This window comes from Microcebus murinus, chromosome 19, assembly GCF_040939455.1.
Source record: "Microcebus murinus isolate Inina chromosome 19, M.murinus_Inina_mat1.0, whole genome shotgun sequence".
Taxonomy (NCBI): Eukaryota; Metazoa; Chordata; class Mammalia; order Primates; family Cheirogaleidae; genus Microcebus; species Microcebus murinus.
The window spans coordinates 32885857-32911094 of record NC_134122.1 but is presented as its reverse complement, the minus strand read 5'-3'; positions in this window follow the sequence as shown (position 1 = coordinate 32911094).

The window sequence follows — 25238 nt, the reverse complement described above, 5'->3', positions numbered from 1 at the left end:
TAGTCCGGCCACCCTCTATCTCTGATTCTCTCAGTTTGTCATTTCCATTCTCCTAGATTGACTATATATCTCTTCCTGGTGGCAAACAAGGCAGCAGCCTTCCTGTTGGCATACCTTCCAGATTGGCCACCAGGGAGGAACTTGGACTCTGGTTTAAGTTCTAAAATCCTATGCAAGTGCCCAGCCCAGATCAGGTGCCCACCCTGCACCAACAGCTACGAGCAGAGAGGAGGGATCTTGTAAAAACATGCAACTTGGAAGAATATGAATATCACTTCTAAAACCACGTATTTGGGCTGGGGGAAGGGACATTTTTTACAAGTAAAGGGAGGGGTAAAATATGGATTCTATTTCCCTAATATGGAAGAAAAGTATAGGCCAATAAAATAACAGATGCCTCAAAATACAAAATATAAGTCATGGAGAGTGACTTATATTTGGGAAATGTTGGCCAGAGTCAGGTCATGAGCATGTTGAATGCTAGCCTTCAGGTATGATCTTTGTCCTGCAGAAAGTATAATATTTAGCACTGGTTAAGTTGTGAGCATGTGTTTCTCATCATATCCTTCTTGCTAGCTCGCCATTAAATCAAGCCACTGCTGATTAGATTAAAGGGGACCTATTAGATAGAAATAGGGGTTTAGATTTTATCACGACCAGAAACCAGGCAGGCAAACTGGGTAAGATAGAGATAATAACATAAAGCATTCACTTTGAAAGCAATTTATTTACAAGTTAATGGTTAATTTTAATCGTGAGTGCATTTCTGCATAAGGCACAGGAGAAGCTGAGGTGATAGTGTTTAATGGCTTCTACTTCCCTGAAATATACCCTGCTGGTCTCCTGACCCCACAGGACTGGTTCATCAGATGCATCTTGGTGAACTTGAGCTTCCTAGCCTATATATTAACTCAGCTGATAGCCGAGTTCTAGTTCTCTTTTAATAAAATGTGGCTGCTGTGGAGAATGTGAAAAATGTTGACTCCACAGGGACTCTAGTTGTGGTTTTCTTTCGGAGAATGAACAGAAACTCTTCTCTTTCCCAAGAACATTACACTCCTTCTAGCATTGGCATTGGAGAAGGCTTTGCGGAATTTCCTGACATTTTGCCATCTAATCCACTTTTTTCTAAAGAAAAAGCATTAGTTGGATCATTTCCCAGTGACTAAGGATTTTCAGGTTCTCTCCTGCCATTTCTCCTGTAATTTTCTTTGAGCTGGGTGTATTGACTAGGTGACCAAAGAATCCCGATTCTTGAATGGGGGGTAGCTTCATTTCTTGCATAGGGTGGTGTTTACTATTTACGGGGGAATAGTAACAAACTCAGCACTGAAGTGTCGACTCATCAAGAAATGAGGACAAGTGCGCCGAGTCAGGAATTTGAGAGCAATGAAGGAGCTAGCAGGAGTGCCAGTTATCCTTGCCAAAGGCCTCAAACAGCCATGCGCTTGCAACGGCCCTGCTGGAGGGTGAATAGCTCCCATCCGGTCAGCCTGAAGGCTGGGCTTAGGCCTGGCTAGAGCTAAGGAATGAGCCCTTCACATGATCTTCAAGGGGTTGCTGCCCATGTATACTCACTGGAACCTGAGATACATTTAATGCTAACGTCTGGGGTCAGTCCTAAACAATTACTGAGCAGGCTGGCTCAGAATTTGGTCTGCAAATACTTGAAAAGCATCCTGTTTGATCAGCAGCAAGGAAGACCAAGTTCAGAGACCACCAGGGCTATAGAGTAGAAGTTGCAGAGACTGACTCAGAGTCAGATGTTTGAGACATGGTGTTTAAAGGCCATAGTAGGCTCCGGTGTGGTTGAGCAGGTAATGTACCAGAAGCACCTGTACCAGGTTCAAGGTGAGGAGGGCACAATGTGTGTGAATGGTCAAGTGCAGCTGGTCTAAATTAGGTGAGTTAGTTCTTTCCATTTACAACAAGATTCAGCAAACTTCCAGGAGTGGACCAGGATTGGGAACTGCAAAGACCCCAAGAGCCAAGTAGGTATGAAGATCTCACATCGGTGGGCTGGCATCTGAGGAAGGGCTTGGACCCCAGAGAAAGACTTAGCCATGAGTTAGGGTAACAGGGCAAAACAGAGTGGGATTCAAGGCAGGGGCTCCAGGTGAGTTTGTCCCAAATCCCACTGAACACGGGCACTGAGGCAGCTGAACAGCAGTCTACCCCGATCAAACTTGGATCTGTTTTGACTCCTCTGTGGGGTCTCTCAATATACCAGGCAGGGGAGGGGTAGACAAGAGGGACAACAGGAGACGCCTTTGGGTCGACCCTGTGGAGAAGACATTTTCTAATTACATCTAGAAGGCTCTTAAGAACACATGAAGACTCTCCTGATCTGACCACTAGAGTCTCCCTCAAGGGGATCTACATGTGTCACAGCAGCTACAGAAGGACTCTTGGGGACAAGGTAGAATTTGCTAACCTATCATGTCACTTCCAAGTCCAAGATCTTTTATATTATATATATATATATATATATATATATATATATATAATTTGTATTTTATTCTACACAGCTAAGACCTGTGGTATGTAATTTAATAGCTTGTTGTTACATTTGATTATAAAGGTACTACATGCTCATTATAGAACATATAGAAATATGTTAATTGAAATAAGCTGTATTTTACTGGAGTGATGACTGTCTCCAAAGTATAAATAGAGAAAATGAGTGAATGGAATAAGACCTTCACATCTCAGAATAATTTTTCCCTAGCATCTTGGTGCTATGTGTGGTTTACTGCTTATGGGTGTGCAGAGGTGATCTTTTCATTATCAAATGCAAGGCAGGCAAGCAAGGACATGGAGGGTACAAAACAGGAGTCGGCCAGAAAAATCTCTTCTTTTTGATTTTTACATGCATTTTCATACTTCCATTTGAGCATAGACTTGTCTGGTGTATTTGAAATTTCACTTCAAAGGAAATAATAAAATCTTGGTGCAAGAGAAATTGAGATGCCTTCCAATTTCCCAACTTCAATAAAATGCTTCTCGGCACGTCTCTGAAAGTGACTCTGGACAGGAAATTGACAGCAGTGGTTCATTTCCAAGGTGGGAAGGGAGGGGCAGAGCTAGGGCCAGAACAGCACTGGGACAGGGAGAAGCTGGTCTTGCCAGCTGCAGGTGCCAAGATTCCAAGCCTCCACGTGCAAAGACCATGGCTAATTATAGTCTGGGTGTCAGTATCTGAAATATCTGAGCAGGGGCTGTGTAGCTTCCAGGCTTCTCTGTAGCATGAAACTTACCATCGGAGAGCAGCAAAACCAGCCAGGAGCAACGTCTCCCTGCTGCTGCCTCTTGCATTTGTCCTCATTGGCTTCCCAGGAGCCCTTCTTCTCGGGGGTCCCCTAGTTAGTTCTCCCCCGATCTCTGAGCCCTTTGGCCATTCTCTGGCTCCAGTGACCCACTTGAGGCTTACTTTGCTTTCGTGATACATCAGGATTTTTCTAGGATCAGGAAATCTGTCTGCCCAGCCTAACTCTTTCCTGGCATATGCTTTTGTCTCTGCATCTCCACTCAACCCTGACCCTTTGGGACCCTTCCAAGACAGCAAATTCCAACAGAGGATAGCAGGACCAGGGTTTTATCCTGTGTTGGTTGGATGGAAATGTTGGATGGGAACCAGGACAAAAGGATAAGACCATGCTCAACTAGACCATGTTCGGGGCTGAGAGCTCTGTTCCTTGGGAGAGGTGAAGGATACATCCCATCCAGGGCGAATGCTCCGTGCCTTGGCCGTGGTCGGGTGGGCTGCAGATTCAGTCTCTCCCGAGCATCACAACCCCCATTTCCAAGAGGCAGGTAGAGGGGCCGGTTGAAAGCTGGAAGTTGCGGTTCCGGGATGTGGTGCGAGGCACTGTCGTCATCCTCATTATGCAGAGGAGAAATCTGAGGTTCCTCACTTAGAAAAGCTGCTTCCCCAGAAGGAATGCATACTAGGAAGACAAGAAGTATCCACTGTGATGCGTCACTCACAGCCACACTTCTCCTCCTGTATATACTTCTACCCAAATACCTCCACTTAATGTAATTCAATAGTCCAGGTACAAATGAAAATACCCCCAGCTGTTTAACAAAAGAAGCACATCACATTCCTATTAATCAAGCCTCCAGCTCCACATCCAGAAACTCTGCCTGATGCATCCTTTCACCTCTGCTTTTGCACGAGCCCGTCTGGATAGTCTGCAGTTTATGAAATAAACTGTCATTTTCACTACCACCCATCCAGCCTGTATACAATGCGAGGCAAAAAGAAGAGGAAAGAGGGGAATTCATTAAAATACAAAATGCATATCTGACATAGGCCACACACCTTATTCATACCCCTGGACCTCTGTGTTCTCTCCCTGTGTGTGGCTTTCCCTGAAGCCCATGCAGTCTTCCCCACTGCTGGTGGCTTAGGCCAGAAACCTTGGGGACATCCTTAGCCCCCTCTTTTTCTCATGGCATGTCAAATCTTGCAGCGAGTCTCACTGGTTTTACTTGCAAAATCCATCCAGGACCCGGCCGCTCTGCTGATGCCCTCACTTTGGCTCTGCTGGGGCCCCTGACTTGCCTGCTGCCCCTCCCCCTGCCCTATGGCCTCTTAACACAGCAGCCAGAGCCAGCCTGCTGAAAGGCCATCAAATCAATATGCACCATCCTGCCCGGACCCCTGATACCCCCCTGGCACCCACCGGTGGAGACTGAACTCCTCACCATGAATGCAGAGTCTCCCTGGACTGGTGCCCATGACTCTCTGACCCCGTGTCCCCAATTCCATCCACCTCACTCACGCTGCACCAGCCCACTGGGCCTCTGTGCCATTCCCCAAATGCGCCTGGCATGTCTCCACCACAGGACGTGTGTGCTGGCTGCCCCTCCTTGGGGACACTCATGTGTCCTGCTCACCATATGGTCCACAGCCTTATTCAAATATCGCCTCTCAGGGAGGCCTGCCCTGGCCACATGGTTTAATGTCACACACCTCCTCCCACACCTGGTCCCCCTGCCCTGCCCTCACTTTCCCCTGTACCCATTATCACCTTCTAGCATAGTATATATTTCATTCATTTGTGTGGCTTATTATCTGCTCCCTTCACGAAAATACAAAGTCCGCAAAGAAAGGGAATTGTATGTGTTTTATTTATCGCTATGTCCCTTGTGGCCAGACAGTGCTTGGCACATAGGAGATGCTCAGTAAATATCTGTTGAATGAATGAATGAATGAATGAATGAATGAATGAATGCCGGAACTGCCTGTGAAGCCATACCTGGTATTGGTGACTTCCCTCTTCCACTACCCATTCAACTCTACCCTTGCCTTCTCCCTAGCATGTAGCTGAAGGGAGGAGCTCTGAGGCAGGTGACAAGACCCAAATCCTCACCCTGAGGGCTCTGAGCCCTTGGTGCCTGCCAGGGCAGGGCTGTGGTCACCTTCCATTAACCTTTATTGCAGGTCACAGTGGCGTGACTATTCAAGGGTCCCCTAAGTTCCTGCTCCCCATTGTGTTTAGGATCCCAAGTCCCCCTTGATAATTCAGTCAATCATCCCAGCCCACACGGTAACCATGCTTTTCTCAGCAAAATGAATAGCAGGACGTATCTGGGTGTTAGTCTCAGCTTCCAATTCTACTCTGTCTCCTGCAAGAGTAAGAATCATGGGTGTAGGAAGTTGACCATGTATAAGTGGGTCATTAGGAATGTTCACGAACAGTATCCTTCTCAGCCCCCTCTCCTTGGATGCATGTGTCCCAGCTATGGGGGTCACAGACTGTCCCCAGGACCCTGGCACCCAGCCCCCTGGAAGACAGCACCCAATCTTGAAGGCATTGCCTGCCAGCTGGCGCTGTAATTGAGCCATCAGTGAGCCATTCCGCCAATCCGCAGAGCCGGATGCTGCTGGGCGATAGGATTCATGATCAGAGTAGATTGCACGGGCCTCAGCTCACTGCCTTTCTCCTCTGCCCGGGGAGTACATTCTTTGGTCAGAAGCAATGTTGTATGAGACAGTGAATAATGTATTCGGGAACTTGACAGATGACGGTGCTGGCAGAGGCCTGACAGGCCAAGAAGCAGGAACAAAATCAAATCCAGAATAAAGGTCTATTCCAACAAGGTCAAATGGTAGAGCCCTCTATAACAGGAGGGCCCTGGTGTAATTAACCTGCCTCCAGGTAGCTGGGTGACCTCTTGGAGGTGTGTTATCATAGCTGCACTCCCTCATGGCTAAGGTTGGTGACTGACATTGGTATACTGCTCAATCCGGATTGACAGCAGGTGACAGGAGGGACTTGGTGGGAGGAAATCCATACTGCTGAGTCTACTCATAGCTTGCATTCTTAGTTCCATAGTTGCAATTTTGTTCACTGGATCCTTTCATATGTTGGGTATTTGCAGAGCAGAGTGACTAGTATTGAAGACAGGGTCTATCTGCCCACCTGACAATGCCTTTTGGTGAACATTTACATCAGACACAAACATTCTCATACTCTGGTCCAGTATAAAAGTTCTATCTTACATAATTCACCAAACTGCTTTGTCATCAACATCCTGGTCTTGCTCCTTCCCAGCCTCTGTCCACTGTAGCCACCGCCTCCTACTGTCATGGAATTCTCTCTTTGCTTTATACTGTCCCTGTTAGCAGTGGCCTGACTAATCCACAGTGATTCCAGGTGACCTCAGGCAACAATGTGATTAGCTGCATTAGCTATTGTTTAAGATGACTTGGAAAAGGGCAGCTCCAAGAAGTGGCTGAGAAAGGTGGCCAAAGGGAACAGGGACTCAAGGGTCAAGAGAGCGCGCATTTGGGTAGTCCCACCAGAGCACAGCTGCTAGAATGAGTGAGCATCTGCCATCTTCATGCTCGTTGTCATGGCTCAAGATCCATGTTCTAGTGAGGAGCATCTGATCAATCCCACTCATGTGCCATGGCTGTGCTCCTTGGCTATTCCAGACTGTATTTGTGAGAGAGAAGTCGTCGCCCAAAGGAAAATCAGAATGCCACTGTCAAAGGTGAAACGGACACCACTAGCCAAAAACCCTACAAACGTCTGCTGTGGTAGATCCCTCAGTCTGAAGATATCCAAGATGCTCAGGGGTCTCTTGGTGGGATGCAGGTAGCTGTTGGGTGGAGGTGGAAGGACCACTAGTTATGAACTTAGAGTCTAAGAAATGTTAGATTTTTCTACCACCCGCCTCTCTCCTTTCCCCCATTTATCTCCGTATCTGCAGCCTGAGCTGCTAATCCTACTGTTTGATATGTGATAAAGACTCCCCTCCCATATCAGAGGTGACCTTTGTCCCCCTTACCTGTGCCTTACCTCTTTAAGGACCTTCCTGGCATCAGACACAGGGATGAGACCACAGCCCCACTTTGGGTTTGCAAGATATGGCTGCATGCGCCCCGGTCTGCTGGCCTCTGCCTCTGCCTCTGGTTAAGTTCACTATTGACTTTCCAGACATAGAATCATATAAAAGGCGGCCACAAAGGAAGGAAAAAAAAAAAAAACCTCATGAACACCTGTGCTCGGCCTCCTGGCAGATTTTCATTAGGTCTTAATGAAGCTCGGGTCTGCAGTCTCCGGGGCACTTTTTAATTTCCACTTGATCTGGCTCAGCCAGCTCCTTAGCCCTGAGGATCCTCGGATGAGCTGAGCAATTTTTGGTCTCAGGTGTCAGAGCCAGAACTAAAGGCTCAGGCCAGGGACAAGGAGGGAGAGTGGTAAAGCTGGAGAGAGACCGATCTTCTATTGCTTCACAGAGCAGTGGTGCTGAATCGCGAAGACGTTTTCTCTGCATGGCTGTCTGCTCAACTCCAACCTCTTGAGAGCAGTCAGGGCTGGGGAAGGGGTGCAAGCTCTGTCCCTTGCCTGTTTGCACCCCAAGCCTCAGGTTCCTCTTCTGTGGAGCATCATAAAGAACAGTATCTGAATAAGCAGAAGTGTGCACACGCCTGTGTATTCATCATGCATGTGTATTCATCATGCATGTGTATTCATCATGCATGTGTATTTATCATGCATGCAAGTAGTTAGGCACTCTGCAAAGCATTTTATCTACATTATTTTACTTAATAGGCACATGTAGCTTTGGGCTTAAATATCATTAAACCTACTTTATAGATGAGAAAACTGAGGCTCATGGAAGGTACTAGTTAACAAACGGTTTAGCTGGCATCAGAATCTTGCTTGTCTGACTCGAAATCTTGTGCCTTTCCAATTGTGTTCTGATGTCTCTATACCTCCATTATTGCATTCTGTGTTTGGGGCGGAGTGGCCACTCCATAATCGTTGCTGTTATATTTGAACATATGTTTCGTTTCCATGCACATGGGTCTAGCTGCCACGAGCAATATTTTGGCAATGCTTGTCACTGAAAGCATTTTCATATGCTAATAGGGATTAATAATTCATGTTCAGTAATCTGCCTGTGTTTTCCCCATCCCCATTGCTTGCTGGAGGACAAAGCGGACCAGAGATGACGCTTCCCTGGGGGGAAGGCCAGGCCATCTGCATAGCTGTCACGAAGGACTTAGCAGGCCTGATTCCTTCCTGCCGAAGGTGAGGAATGATGAAGACAGGGAGAAACAAACAAACAAACAAACAAACAAACTTTTATCGGGTGGTGGGCAAATGGGAGGGGGAAGGAGGGGAAGCATTTACACTTACAAAATAGGGCGATGAGCACCACCTGAGAGTAGGACATGCTTGATGTTTTGGTAAGGCGGGGGGTGGGGCGTGGGGATGAATGGCAGGGGCAATATATGTAACCCTAACAATATTTGTACCCCCATAATCTAAAAAAATGAAAAAAAAAAAAAAAGAAGGTGACGCCCCCCTCTCGTTTGGGGAAGTTTCGTGCTTTCTGCTGGCAGCTGGGGGCGCTGCCAGGGAGCTGTCTGGGTCAGCGCTGGGAACACTTCTCTCCACTGAGCATTTCTATTTTATCTGACCTTTCACAGTGATTGTTTTAAATTAGGCACCCTGTGATTTTCTGGGCTTTGTCAAGCCTGGGCAAACCCTCCCTGGGAAGCCGGCCTAGCAGCCCACGAGGGCTTTTCCTATTGAGGCTAATGTCTGTGTCACCCTCGAGCTTGGAGGAATTTTCTAAGCCGCTAATTTATACTTTGCTAGGAGACATGAGTGATGAGTCGTATTATTTTAAGCTTTCTAAATTGGAGCACTGCTTTGGGGTACTAGATGTGCTCAATTTCTTATTTCCCTCAACTCAGATATCTGGCAGTTTTTGTTTTGTTCTTTAAACAGGCAGTCGAGTTTTTCAGGGAAGTATTTCTGGCCCCTCTTTTCAATGTGCTAAAGGATAACTGTTGGTTCTTCAAATTAATTTAAAAAATATTTATCATGTACCTACTAGAAGTCCGGTTCTGAGTCAAGTGCTACAGAGGGTAGAAAGACTGATGACTCATTCATTCACTTTACATTTACCTAGTCATTCACTTAACAAGCATCTCTGAGCACCTACTACTGACCAGGCACTGTCTGGTACTGGGGCTGAAGCTATTGTATGCCCATTAGGACTGTATTTGACTTCAAGTAACAACAAGCCTAACCAGGATGGCTTAAAAAAAATAATGCTCTTTTTTTTTCTTATATATCAAAAAGCCTAGAGTCAGGCAATTACTGGTATTAGTTAACAGCTCTATGATTCTTGGGATGATATCTCTAGTAGGCTCTGGGACTCTTCCCAATGATCTCAAAGTGGCTGCTGCAGCTCCAGCCATAGCTTCCACTTAAAGGCAGGAAGAAGGAAAGGAGGAGTCAGCTGGGTTAGGATATTTATATCAAGAAAACATAAACTTTCTTTCCACACACTCACTCCCAGAAAATTCCCTCTTATATCTCATTGGTCAGGACAAAGTTACTGGTCATTCATGAGGTGTAAGAGAGCCTGGGTGGGGGACAGGGCTGTCATCATTGGCCTTGATCTGTCACGCTCCATCAGGCTTCTGTTGGTAAGGAAGAAAGGAGAACGGCACTGCATAGCAGATGGTATTTGCACACATACTAAACAAGAGACAGTGTACTTGCCTTCAGAGAACTTACCTAGGGGTAAAGTCAGACCTTGAATAAATGCTGTGTAAATCAATATAAAGTCACGATCCACACCAAGTGCTCTGATGGAAAAGTGGTCTTGTTGTCTTTGAGGGGTCAGGAGGTGGGGGTGGGGGGAGAATGGTGAAAGCACAGGAGTTAGGGGAGGAAAAGCCACAGTTAACAAAGTGACCAGACACAGAATTGCATTTGGTTCTCAATATAAACCTGTGAGACAGGCTAAGCACACGGCATTCGTCCCATTGCATAGATATCCTTGTCTATAAAACTGAGGCATAAAGAAGCCAAATGATGATATTCTGGGGGCCACATGGGTTAGTTAATAGGTAGTAATCCATGGATCAAAATCTAGGTCTTCTAATTCTTATCCAGTGTTCTTGCCCTATCCTAAGTGTCTAGAGTTTGACATTCGGCGATTCTGTCATTTTACCTCCGTGTATTGCAAGTCACCAAGTAGCAGAGCCACCTGCTTTGTGGCCTCGGCTAGAAACTTATCTGTTTACCCACCTAACCACCAACCCCCTTCCCATGCCTCCCCCAACACTCATTCAAAACATGCCATATGACATGAAATACCATCTGATATGAAGTAGGCGTGGGATAAATATTAATGCAAACATCAAATACAAGAGTAATTAATTCTAAGAGTCAAATATTCTTCCAGGGAACACAGACTATGCAGATATAAAGCAGTTTTAATAGCTTTTTTTTTTTTCTTATTCTTGAACATCCTGCAGAAATCCTGAATTGCATGCTCTGGTGCCAATGAGCATTTCTACACACATGAGGATGTTGACAAGTTCATGACCTCCTGCGCTGTTTACCTTTCAGAAATGAAAGGTCACAAATTGACTTGTCCAAGGAAGCCAGCCAGGTGGGAAATCTTATTCCTAAATGCCTAAACACATCACGTTCACCCTTGACTGTGTAGGGCTCTCAGGCAAGTCCCTTACTTTTGGTCTCCAGATTTGTCATCTGAGCAAAATGACTCTTACTGCCTACTCCACGGTGCACTTGGACTAGCAAGAACAACGGCTGCGAGGGTTGAGTCTGAGGTTAGCATTGTCTGTCTCATATCTCATTTTTAATTGTCACAATTTACCTCATGAATATTATAATCTCCATGTAACAGTTAAGGACATTGAAACTCAGAGAAGGTAAGCAATTTGCCCAGGGTCACACAGCTAATATGAATGAGATAGACTTGGGATTTCAAACTGCACTTGTCTGATCCCAAACTCTGAACTCTTAAGCACCAGGCAAATTGCCTCTGTGGAAATCTTTGCTGTGGTTCTCACTCGAACTTGGGTGCTGTCCAATGGTGAGAAATTCTGCACCTACAGGGGGAGGAGGAGGGAGAGAGGGAGTGGAGGAGAATAAATTCTCAGGTGTCTCTTCTTAAAAGAACACTAATCCTATCGGATCAGGGACCCACCCTATGACCTCACTTAACCTTAATGACTTCCTCAATGGCTCCATCTTCAAATACACCAGTGTTCCGGTCAAGGTTCAGCACATCGGTTTCAGGGGCACACAAATGTGTCAGCCCATGACAAAAGTGTCAGCCCATGACACTTGCCTTCTCATGCATTTTAAGAGGGAGGCATGAGCTTAAGACATGTTCACCATCCCTCCCATAAAAGATTCTGAGGCCCGTAAACATTCACATCAGATGGCATAGAGGGGGTGTTTGAGCCTATTCATGAAAAAATGCTCTTTCCCCACTTAAGAACACATCTAGTTATTAACATTGTGCCTGACACATAGCGGATGCTCGTAAAGGTTTGTCGAATGAATATGTGGCATTCGGCCCATAAAATTGCTCAGACTGTTAAGGCTCAAATGAGATGGTGAATAAGAGCCGTGCACTGGCGCAGCCTCAGAACCTGCAGAGGCTGGAAACCGCGTGGAGAAATGTTTCAAATTGTGCACCTTTTAATGGCTCACACAGTGGAGAGGTACTCCGGCACCACCTGCACTTTGGAAGTTAGAAGAGGGGGCAATCTTTTTCCGACTGCTCTAGGTGGGATGTGCAAGCCAGGGCGGCTGTCTGCAGTGCACGTTGATTTCATAATTGCATCAGTGATTGAGAAAATGAGTCAACTGTCGTTAATTGCTAGCATCAAATAAAATGTAAAATACACAATATGTTCCTTCCTACGATCAAAACCTGACTTCATTCAAGCTTCTCCCCCATCCCCTGCCAATCGTCAAAGGCTAATGAAAGATTGAGGTGGTGGGAGGGAATGAGGAGATATGAAAATTATTCTGGAAGGATTCAGCCGTAGGAGGCAATAGCGGGGTTGTTGTGGGAAACTTTATATTGAATTACTGTTCCACCATTTACCATTTTCATGACCCTGGTCAAGGAATTAAACTTCTATGAGGCTCATTTTGTACAAGCTAATATTGCCTTCCCCACTGAGCTATGGGAAGGACCAAATCAGATCATTTTTCTCCAGCACCTAACGTCATGCCCAGAACTTAATAAGCAACATACAAATGTTAGTTCTCTCCGAATATGTAATAACACAAATCATTTGACATACTTTTCAGAACATGGCCATCCGGGTGATACAAATTGGGATGCTGAGAAGACAATTTGTTCATTAGATGATCAGTTGGAACATTGGTCCCTAAATGTATTATTTTGAAACAAATCAGTAAAGCATCAGTGTAAGTGATACTGTTGGATATAGGTTTGCCGCTGTGACTTTTAGCCAGAGGCATAGAAACTACTCTAGATCTTCTTATCGGGAGGGGATTTACAGCAGAGAATTAGGCACTCTTAGGACTTTTGGCAAAGCTGGGGAATGCAAACATCAGAGGAAATCGTCATTGAGCCCAGGAAGCCAGGCAGTTGGTGATACACAACAGAATGCCTGGAAAGCAATGCAGAATAGGCACAGCCTTCTGCTGAAACCCGGGCGCCCGCCCACCCATGTTCAAGGACCATAATTGCTCTTCTTTCTCTCCCACCTTCCTGATCTAAGTTCCTGTCACTGGCAGAATTTAAATAAGAATCCAACTGAAAATGGGGACCTGAGACATGTATTTTTTAGGCTCCTAACAGCTGCAATGCAAGGGAGAGCTTGGAAGGCGGGGGAGTGCCAGGAGATACAATGGATCATTATTTACAGATTTTTGCATTTGTGAATTTGCCTGCTCACTGAGAAATAAAGATAATAACCTAAGCCCCCAAACCGACTGAATGGATCCCTTCTTGGCCGAGGCAACCCCAGAGGAACCTTAAAACTTGGTTCCCAGTCAAGATGAGATGGGATGGGAGGTCAGACACGCCTCATTATATCCCTGTCCGTGCTGGCTGGTGTCAACAGAAAAGAACCCAAACTCTGTAAAATAATTTAAAGAGGTTTATTCTGAGCTATGTATGAGTGATCATGGCCTGGAGCCACAACCAAGAAGCCTTGAACAAGTGGTCTCCCTGGGGTTGGGTTACAGTTTGGTTTTATACACTTCAGGGAGGCAGGAATTGCATGTAAAGCCATAAATCAATACGCGGAAGGAGTACATTGGTTTGGCCTGAAAAGATGGGACATCTCAAAGTGAGGATTATACCTTATCCGTGAGTTTAAAGATTCTTTGATTTGTAATTGGTTAAAGAAAGAAGGCTTTGTCTAAAGGCTTGGAATGTTTTGAGTTAAGATAAGGAAGTCTGCTAAGCAGAGACAAGTCACAGGACATACACTTAGACTCACGAGGTCTGTTGGGTAAATTGAGGACCTGCAGGTGTGGTTCAAGCCCCACCCTGTAAAGCCCTAGGCCTGTTAATGAATTACAAAAGATAGCTCCAAGTTGGGGGTGGGGCTGTAAGGTTTTTCAGCAGTGGCGAAAAGAAAAGGCAGACAAAGAGAGAGAAAGAGAGGGGGCCAAACCACGTGGCTTTATTATACACTCCTGGATGAGGTTCTGGGGACCCAAGAGAGGGGGGGGGCCCAGAAGTCGCCTCTGTTTGAAGGGGCTGAGGCTTCTTATACCCTTTGGGCCTGGCTAGGGACTTTTGGCGAGAAGAGCTGGGGATTTTCCATTGTGACCTTGGGTGGTCATTGAAAAATAGGAGGGGCTAGAGCTATTTGTGGAATCCAGGAGGCAAAAACGTTCTCATCCTGGTGGACATCTGGGTGTGGTTCCTCTCAGTGGGGCCTGGCAGTTTTGTCCTTGGTGGGTCTGGTCTCGTGAGCCTTTTCTTTTTTGATCTAGGTAAGGGAGGGGGCCCAACCTTACAGGGGCATGCTGAGGTATGTCTGACAGGTGGGGGGCTTAAGATTTTATTTTAGTTCACACCACCATTAGGCTTTCTTCCCTAAGGGTTACACAGAACCAGCCTTTTGTACAGACTTGCTCCACTGCTAATTTCAATCGATTGCCTAAGGCTGTCCTCTCTTTTTGGGGTTTAGACACAACTGATCAGCATTCATTCCTGATAAGAGCCCTTGCAGTGGTTCTGCCCAGTCCAGGGAGACTGTACACAGAGGGCCTTCATGTCCTCTGCTTCACCTTTGGATGTCAGAGGGCCAAAAACTCCACCCTCAGACCATGCCAACACCACCATTTCTGAGCATGGATCCATGAAGAGGCATGAAGCTCAACTGCGCATGCACTTGTGTCTCCTGTCATAAATATTCATGGCTCCTCCTATAGCTTGTTAAAGAAGTACATTTGACCACCTGCTCAGCATAGATTCCTGTTTCCCTTTCAGTTCCCTTGAAGTGCTCCCTCTTGGCTTCTGCCCAAGGCTATTGCTTCCCAGCCTGCGAGGTGGCCAGCCAGCAGGCTGCAACGCTTTATAAGAAATTAAGCTCTCTTTCCAAATTTATGAACCTTGTCATTCTTCGGTTGACATCACTAACATTTATTTGTAAGCAAAGTCAATACTCGAGGTGATTTCTTGCTCATTTGTACACATGTGCAGAGCAGCAAAAATATTGAGTCTCTTGATGATGCGTTTCCAGCTGAGGTTGAACAAGGAGATGCTCTGCCTTCTTGTGTTTCCAGCTGAGGTTGAACAAGGAGATGCTCTGCCTTCTTGTTTCAGCTCAGATCCTGTAAACAAGCGTCCTTTTTCACATCTATTTAGTACCACATTTTTTGCATTATTCTGTTTTTTGTTGGGGATTTCATTTATTTAAAATGGTCCCCAAATGTGGTGCTTAAGTGCTGTCTAGCGTCCCCTAAGCGCAAGGCGGAGGAGAAGTGCCTTATGCAGAAAATGTTAATATGTGTTAGATAAGTTTCATTCAGGCATGAATCACAGTGCTTTTGGCCATGAGTTCAATGCTAATGAATCACGAATATATGTTAAATAAAGTATCTTTAAACAGAAGTACACTTATAAAAGAAGGTTATGCATTGATTGGCTAATGGAAATGTTGTGATCAGAGGCTCACAGGAATATAACCCTGTGTTTACCCTAGGAGCAATGGTTCAGTATTCACTAACTCAGTGTTCCCGGTGATTTTATAGGCAATACCTTGTCAATGGAAAAAAGCCAAACTCTGTAAAATAATTTTAAAAAGATTTATTCTGAGCCAAATTTGAAGACCATGACCTAGAGCCACTCCCAAGAAGACTTGAGCAAGTGGACTCGCTGTGGCTGGGTTACAGTTTGGTTTTATACATTTCAGTGAAACGGGGGTTACAGATAAAGTCATAAATCAATACATGGGAGGCATACATTGGTTTGGCCCAAAAAGGTGGACCATCTCCAAGGGTGGGAAGCAGTTTACAGGTTATAGATGGGTTTAAAGATTCTTTAGCTTGTAATTGGTTAAAGGCATGAAGCTTTGTCTAAAGGCTTGGAATGTTTCAAGGAAAGGAGCTGTTATCAGAGATAAGCCATATCAATTTGTTGTGTAAATTGAGGACCTGCAGGTTTGTCTTGAATACCCTTAGGCCTGTTAATGGGTTACAAAGGATGTCTCCAAGAAGGGAGGGGGGCATGATAAGGCATGTCTGACCTCTTTCCTCCAGGTAGGCAATTTAGTTTTAGGATATTCCTTTGGCTACTAGGGGGTCCATTTAGTCAATTGGTGGTGGTGGGGTGAGCCTTAAAATATTATTTTAGTTCACTACCTACTGTGAATAATAAGAACTGACTGTAACATTTAGGTCATGAGCAGAGATGCTATAGATGAATTTTTGATATATTTCTGAATTTCTTGTTCTCTTCTCTGCAATGGTGAAGACAAGATTCTCGTCCTTTGATATCTTAAGATCTCCTTGTGAAGACATCTGGTTAAGAAGCAAAGTGGTTTGTCATGCTTTCACACACTCAAAGTCCCCCCAGATTCACATGTAGAAGCTGGCTTTGAAATGAAGACTCTGGGATGTCCAAATTTCCTGCATTGTTTCTTCAAGTTTGTGCACCTTCTTTCATTGATTCCTTCCTTCCCTTCTTCCCTTTCTTCTTCAGATAATTTATAAGATTAAGCATTCTAAAGCTCCTAGTGTTCTTCAAACTTTAAAAGGAGGAAGATATAAAAATTGATGTTGTCATCTGGGGTGGGGTGGCTGCCAGGTTTAGCCCACCGTCCTCAGGCAGTAAGTTTACATATAAAACACCCGAAACCCACAAAGGTTAACATGATTGCCTGAGGCCACCTCCAGGTCAAAAACCTCTCTTATGCTGTGTCTTTCCTTTAGGCATGATTTCCTTTCAAATACAGTACAGTCTAATTGCTTGTAAAGCAAGGAAATTGAACTAGCTGATCTCTGAGGTCTCTTTCAAATCTCAAATTTCATGACTCTTTGACCCAAGTATTCTCTGAAGGGTAAAACCACTCTGCTGGGGGCTGGGGTTGGGGTGATGAGGGCAGATATGAAAAGAGAACACACTGTCCATGCCATAGAGACATACAGGTCATAGAAATATTTAAATAATAGTGCACTGCATCCTTTGTTCCTTCAATCAAATGGCACCTGCCCCAGGAAGCTAGCCTTGATTTCTTACTATAGCATTTAACCTAGACTTTGTATTAATACTGTTGACCTAAAAGGAAGAAGCAGAGGAAAAATTAATAAAAGTAGAGTTTATTTGGGCCAGTCTTGAGGATTGCAACCCTCAAGAGCATAGATTCAAGTTGTTCTGAATATATACTAGGATTAACAGCAGTTAGAAGTGGATTTTTAAAGAAAAAGAAGAGGTGGTTCCTACATTGTTTATCAAGAATTTACGTTAAAATAACACAAGCTACTTACTGATTGCCTATAGGTTGTCCTTTGTATCACAAATTCTGGGAATGTGACAATAATGGGTGAGGCAGCTAGTCAGGAACAAAAGGACTCTAAACAATTGCCCCCCAGGCATGGGTGTTGGGAGGTTGGGGGTGGGTGTCATAGGCTTGAATGACTGAAATCCATACTCATGTCTCTCTGGGATTGATGAATTTTGCATACCTCACTCAGTTCATGCTCTGAGCTATTTCTCTTTTCCCAATACTAGTGAGTAGCATTTATTTATTGTTTATTACCATCATTGCATTTTACATAGAGTTAAAGTTAAACCTTACAACAGACCTATAGGAGAAATGCTCTTATTGGCTTTATTTGACACATAAAGACATGGTCTTTCCACAACTGACTCAACTTCTTGTTGGCATCCCAACTCCTGACTCCTCTCTTCCTTTGAGATACCAGCTTCCCTTCAGTTTCTCCCCTAGGGAAAATCTATCTCAGCATCTCCTGTCTTGCCCTGAACTTAGTTACTTTTCCACATTTTACATTTCTAAAATTTTATTTTGAACACCTTTATTGAGATATTATTGATATATAATAAACTACCAATGTTTAAAGTGCATAATTTTATCAGTTTTGATATATGAATATGCCTGTGAGATCATCACCACAAAGAAAATAATGAGTAGACCCATCACCCCCAAGAATTTTTCTGTATTCTCTGCCTGGCAACCCCAGGCAACCATTGTTCTACTCTGTCACTGGGTTGAGGCAGTACTTTGTATTTTCTAGAATTTTCTATGGAATTTATACAGTATATCTTTACTGTCTGGCTTCCTTATTCTGCAGATCTATCTTGAATTTTATTCTTATTGTTGTGTCTACCAGTAGTTGATTCCTTTAAACAGCGACTTTTGAAGAACAGAAGTTTTTAATTTTGAGGAGGCCAGTTTATTAATGTGTTCTCTTACAGGCAGTGTTTTGCATTTCATTGCTCATAATTCTTTGGACAACCCATGTTCACAGTGAATTTCCTGTATGTTTACTTTTGGATGTTTTACAGTTTTAGATTTGATATTTAGTCATATGAGTAATTTTCAGTTAATTTTTTATATGGTGTGAGGTATGAATAGAAGTTTGTGTGTGTGTGTGTGTGTGTGTGTGTGTGTTCACTTGCTCCAGCATCATTTGTTGAAAAGACTATCATTTCTCCTTTGAATTGAGTTGTACCTTTGTTGAAAACCTATTGTCCATATATGTGTGGGTCTATTTCTGGACTCCCAGTTGTGTTCCATTGATCTATTTGACTATTTTGACATGAATATCACACTCTTTTGATTATTGTAGCTTTAAAATAAGTCTTGAAATCAAATAATGTTAGCTCTCCAGCTTTTTTGTCCTTTTCCAAAATAGTTTTTCTATTTTAGGTGCTTTGTATTTCCATTTCAATTTTAGAATCAGTTTGTCTATTTTTACAAAAAAGCTCATAGGAATTCCCTTAAGATTGCATTGAATGCATATAAAAATTTGGGGAGAATTGCTATCTTAACAATATTTAGTCCTGACCAATGAATGCAGTATATTTCTTCATTTAAACCTTCTTTAATTTCTCTTAGTAATGTTTTATAGGCTTTGGTATATAGATCTTTCTTGCATCATATTTTTCTCTAAGTGTTTTATATGAAATATTTTTGATGCTTATTAGAAGGTTTTTAAAATTTAATTTTGTTTCCATTATTCATTTATAGTATATAAAACTACTATTGATTTTTGTGTATTGGTCTTATATCCTACAACCATGCTAAACTCACTTGTTAGTTCCAGTAGGTTATGGAGATTTCATTCTATTTTCTGAACAATCAGGTCATCTGTAATAGAGGCAATTTTGCTTCATTCATTCCAATCTGGATGTCTTTTATCTCTTTACTTTTTCTACTTTCTTTTAAACCTGATTGTGCTGCTGGCCCCTCTGGTGTGAACATATATCTCCATTTTGTTACTAATCTTAGGGGGAAAGAATTCATCTTTCACCATTAAAAATTATGTTCTCTATAAGTTTTATTTCTGTCTTAGTCCATTTGTGCTGCTATAATAAATACCAGAGACTGGGTAATAGAATAGAATAGAAATCTATTTCACACAGTTCTGGAGGCTGGGAAGTCCAAGATCAAGGTTGTTGCAGGTTGTCTGGTGTGGGGGCCTGGTCTCTTCTTCCAAGATGGTACCTTGAACAATGTGACTTCCACAGAGGAGGAGCACAGTGACCTCACATGATGCAAGGAGGAAGGGCAACCTAGCCAAATACTCTGTGAAGCCTGCTTTATAGCACTTTAATGCCATTCATGAGCAGAGGAGCCCTTATGACCTAATCACTTCTCAATACCATCACATTGGCCACTAAGTTTCAACACCTGAACTTGGGAGGGGACACATTGCAGTTTAGATGCCCTTAATAGGTTGAGGATATTTCTTTCTGTCTTTAAGTTGCTGAGAGTTTTTATATGCAATGGATGTTGGACTTTGTCAAATTCTTTTTCTGTATCTATTGAAATATTTGAACAGTTTTTCTTTTTAAGTTTTCAATATGGCAAATCACATTGACTAATTTTCTAATATTAAACTCCAAGACTTCCCTCAGAAGTCTTTTCATGCTATCAGGATAAGTCATCATCCTTTTATTAGGCTATGAACCACAGCAAGTGGGTAGGAAGAAAACTTTTTTAAGTCTGAAAGGTAAAAATCAAGCCTCGTTAGTGGATCAGCTCCTGGCCCCTGCCTGCACAGATCCAGTTCTGAGATGTTGGTGAAATGGAGCTTGGCTGGAGGGTAGGGCAAGTTTTGAGGATAGCTCTATGGCTCTTGGAGAAAGGATATGAGATGCCCCTGGGGGACTGACAGAAGAGGATCCCTGGGCACCTTGGTGACACTGTTCACACTTCATTTTACTTATCTGTTGAGGAGCAAATGTAGCTAAAATATGAGAACGTCCTACCATTCCCAGGATCCTACTGGCCCTTGGTACCATGACACTTAGCATCTCCTCCCAGCCTCTCCTTGAAGCTGCTGCTCAAGTGATTTGCTTAAAAATCTAAACATGGTCATGTCACTGTTTACTTCTTAAACTCCACTTGGCTGCCCACTGGTTGTAGAATAAAGCATCCATCCCTTAGACATGACTTAGAAGGCCCTTCATGTTGTCTCCCCAGCCTACCTACCCGAGTTCTCCCATTGCTCCAAACACACCAATGCAACACAAGTACAAACATTTCTGATATTCAGAAAACTACTTACCTTTTCTCCCAAGCCTCAGTGATTTTTCTGCAATATGTCTGTCCATTTTCAATCTGTCTTTCTCTCTCTCTCTCTCCTTTCATAGTCTTAGGCTTAGAGTTATATTGACCTCAGTTTCAGTTCATTGCACACCATTATCAGTGCAAGGGGTTGCCTTTAACTCCCCAGCATCTCCAAGGATGCTTCGTGTGAGCCATGTAAGAACTTCCCTGGGAGACAGAGGCTCAGCAGCTCAAACGCTGGGCAGAGAGCATGGGCGAACCTAATCCAAGTAAATATCAACAGATTGCTCTCCAGAATGGCTGCACCAACACTGACATCGTCACATCTCAGAAATACTTGGCATGATCCAGTGTTCCAAATTTCCCAGTCTGATAGGAATTAATTACCGTTATTTTGAAATATCATCATATGCTCCTTGGCTTTTTAAATTTCTTGTCAATTTCCTGTTTATATTCTTTTGCTCCATTTTCTCTTGCCTTTGCCTTCTTCTCTAATACCCCCCTCTCTGTCCTCCACATGATACCAGAGAAAATGCCACCATCTGAAGACCCGACAGAGGCCTGTGTGGCTGTCGCAAGGAGGAGTCTGTGGGTGAGGGGTTCCAGCCAGACGCAGGCATCAGCCAGACCCTGCAAGGACTGGATTTTAATCCCTTTGGCCATGCCTGTCCACCCACAGGAATTCTCTCTAGAACCTTCTCATAGTAACTCTGAAGCCAGTTTTTATCCTCAATAATTATGCAGCTCGAAGGCCAACTCTGATTGCATCCTTCCTCTTGGCCAGCGAAGGTCTATTTGAATTTTCAACCTATGACTTTTCAATCCTTGTGAATTTTTGTTTGTTTCGTTTTAAAGCAATCCTGAAGCTCCAAGTGCACCCCCTCGAGATGACATCTCCAACGGGAATGGTGGCTCCACAAATGGATGTGAGTGTTTGGCAGTCATCCTGGGATGCCTGGTTTACAGATCTGTCCTTCCTGTCATCTGAATTCAGTGTGAAACCTTTTGGCCCAATTTCAACACATGTTGTGAATGCATGCCCTTGCAGAGCAGGGAGTCTGCTCACTTAGTTAGAAGGAGATCAAAAGAGCCAGATGTTTGCTTTCAGAACTGGACATAGGCTTGTCCTTTAAACATGATCGTTCTCTATTTATAACATGTCCAATGCTGTTGGAGTCTAGATTCCTACATGACATTCTCTCTGATTTCATAATTTATCTTAGGGATATTTTTAATCATATTGCCCACAGGAAATATGTGTAATTCTCTTTCTCTTCATTAAAAATAATTGAGATTTAGCTTTGTGCCAAAGCCTGTGTTATGTTCTTTGATACAGAAATAGTGCTGTTATCTTCCAAATGCATTGTGGAGCAGGTAAGTGGGGAGAGTGAGGAAGAAAATAAAGGGAAAGGAAGGAGGGGGGAATGGACACCAAAAGAGGAAAGAGCAAGCCTCAGTTTCCTGCCAGCAAACCCAGCTCTCAGAAGGTCAGGATTCAAGGTGCAAGAGAGAGATGTGTGACCATCCCCCGTGGCCCATCCTGTCACTCTCAGCACTCTCGCTGCCATGGTGGACCGGGTGGAGGGGACCAGCCGGAGGCAGGGAGGCAGATCTGGTTGGAGAATCAACATCCCTCCTGAGCACTAGAGCTCTATTCCAAGTCACTTGTCATGGGCAAATCAAGTGTCCACTTCCCAGGCCATTATAAACTGGTCCAAGCCAGATGAAACCAGTCTAAACTGGACACAACACCATTCCAAACTGGCTGAAACTGGCCCAAACCAATTAGAACCAGTCCAAACCAGTAGAAACCAGATGAAACCTGTCCCAATGATGCTGCGACAAATGGTGTTTTGCAGAGAAGAACACTGAGATTCAAGGTCATTTAATGAATAAATTTGGCAGAGCCAAGATTTATAGCCAGGCCTCCTAACTCAAGCAGGTTAATAGTTGAATCTCCTCTGGGCATAATAACCTTGAACCTCTGGCCTTTGCCACCTTGATTCTGTGATGGCAGTAAGAGGGGAGGGTCCTGAGCTGGGCACAGGGCCAGGTAACTCTGCACATGCCTGGTGTCCACGGCCCTGACCCTTCTTCTCTTGCACTACCAGGAAGAAGGGATTGGAAAGCATCCTCTATCTTTTATATGAACCGAAGCAAAAGCACCTCCTCCCCCTCCTGCCTACACGCACTAACACACATGCTGGGAGGAAGATACAAGGCATTTACTGTGTCATTGCACAGGAAGAAGATTCTTGGAGGTGTTAATATATCCCATCTAACTGGTGCTCTAATGAGCCCAGCGGGGGACTGCGTGCTAGTCCCGGCTCAGCAGTTCCCCTTCTGGGGTCCTGTGATGCTTCAGCCTTTCAGGAGCCCCCGGGGTCCCAGATGAGCTCAGGCTGCTTCCAGGAGTCAAGGTTGAGCCCCCATTGGTTCATGCAGACAGTACGGTCTGCAATTGCAAGACAGTACGGTCACTTCTGCTCTGACATAGGTGAATAAATATCTTTAAGAACACTTGTTACAGGCAGTGGCTCCTTTGGAAACGATGCTCAAATCCTTGTCCTTTGCATGCATAGCCCTCTGTCTGATGGAGCGGAGTGGCTGGTGGAGGCTGCTGTGCCTACTGTGGCCCACAGGAACCTCAGAGCCTGGCCCACGCCAGACTGCCCTGTACCGTGGGGGCCTGGCCTGCAGACTGCATTTCCCAGGCTTTGGCTGAGGTCAGCCAATGGGAAGAATTGGTGAGAAACTGAAGACAGAAAACTGGGAGAAGCTGGAATATTGCTTCACCTACACCTTCCCTCTAGAATCATCTCTGGCAGCAACCTCCGCATTTCCTTCAAGGCACCACTGCCCTGGAACAGTCACCAGAATTTCAGCCTCCTCCAAGTCCTTTCCCACCTTCTCTCTTGATCCCCCTGGCTCCTGGGTAGCAGTGGCCTCTTGCCATTGCTAGTCTCATCATTCCTTTTTGGATTCCTGCATCCCCCTTTCTCCTGAATCACCCTCCACTGAACCCCTGTGTTTTAACACTGGAAGAGGCTTCTGCTTAGCTGCTTAGACCCTGACTAATGCAATCACCACCAGCATGGACACGATCCCTACATTTCCTGAGCATCTCCTATATATCAGCCCAGGCCTACACAGTGTCTGTGTTTTACCATTTAATCCTGCCTGCAACCCTGCAACTGTGGGGCAGTCACATGGCTCTGATTCCTCCACTGTGTAAGCGATGCCTTTTTTCTGCCCTTGTCTCTAATAAGCAGTCTGTAGGAGACACTCTGAGACCTTGCACATATGCTTCTCATCAGAACTCCTCGTCCACCCGTCCCCAGCTTTAATATCCATCGGTGTTTCTTGTCTGGTCCTATGTAGGTCACAAACCAGTGATTTTCCCACTGCTGCACTCCCTCCACGCAGGCCAGCTGGCCCCTTGGCAGTCTCCTCTGAGCAAGAGCCCTCTTTTGGAGACCTTTCTACAACTACAGTTTTCTGGGCCACACTCCATTTCTAATGAGTCAGAACCTCTGGGCGTGAAGACTGGACTTTGCATGTTTAGTAAATTCCTGATGTGGGCATGATTAACCCTCCCTATGGAGAGGAATTGGGGAACTTGTCCCCACTCGGCTTCAGTGAGTGTGAGCTGCCTGCAGCTCCAAAGTGGCCAAGACGGCAATTCCAGAACTAGGTGGAAGATGTATGTGGCCCATTCTCTGGCATCATCTTATGCTTTATGTTTTGTCAGTATCATGGGACTCATTTGTCCTTCCTTGTGACCTTAAAATCATAGCTAAGAGGAAAAATATTTCAATCTCTTCTCCTCTCTCTTCTTGTCTTTTCTCTTTCTCTGCTTCTCATCCCTCCCCTACCTTCCAACTCCTCATGTCTTTGGATGACCTAGCTATTTGTCACACAGGGCCACCTACAAACTGCTGTCACTTAATAAGGGACCTATTGACTGCCTATGTTGTAGGGGAACACATACCTGTTTTTGTAAGAGATCTTGTAAGCCATGGTGCTCCCAATTCTCTGCTGCCCCATTCTTAGGGTGGTGCTGGCCTCTGTTGGCCTTCTTAAGCACACTAAATCTTCCAGGTTAGTTAATTATTTGTGGCTCTAATGGCATTTGGCTGGTAATGCCACAGTCCATTTTACAAACTCAGGACACTAGATATTCCAAAGTAACACTTAGCTGTGAATTGACCACAGACTTTGAAATATTGATTTGTCTTTAGGGTCTTGAAATTCTTGTGGGTTCGAAATTGGATCCTTAAGTATTCTCAGGAAGTAGTGGTTTTTTATTTTATTGTTTTTTGGTTTTTTTTTTTCTAAGATCCAATACTTGTAGACCTCTGTCCAAGGTTGTTCTCCAGTCATGACAGACCATGGACTCAGATCCGCCTTTAATATGCAGGATAGCAGCTCATCATAAAGAGGCCACTTATTAGTGTCAAGAAGGATTAATAGGAAATATGTTTGCATTATTCAAAACCCATAGGGAAAAAATATACTATTTATCTGTGAGGAATCTCAAGTAGGAGTCCATGGCTCACGTGGGGTTCTGAACACCACATTTTCGCTTGTCTCATTCGTACTGGGCAGCAGTTGACATGTTTGGAGCTGGAAATTCAGACATTAATAAGGCTCCGTTGTTCCTTAAGCAGCTCATGGTAGAGACAGG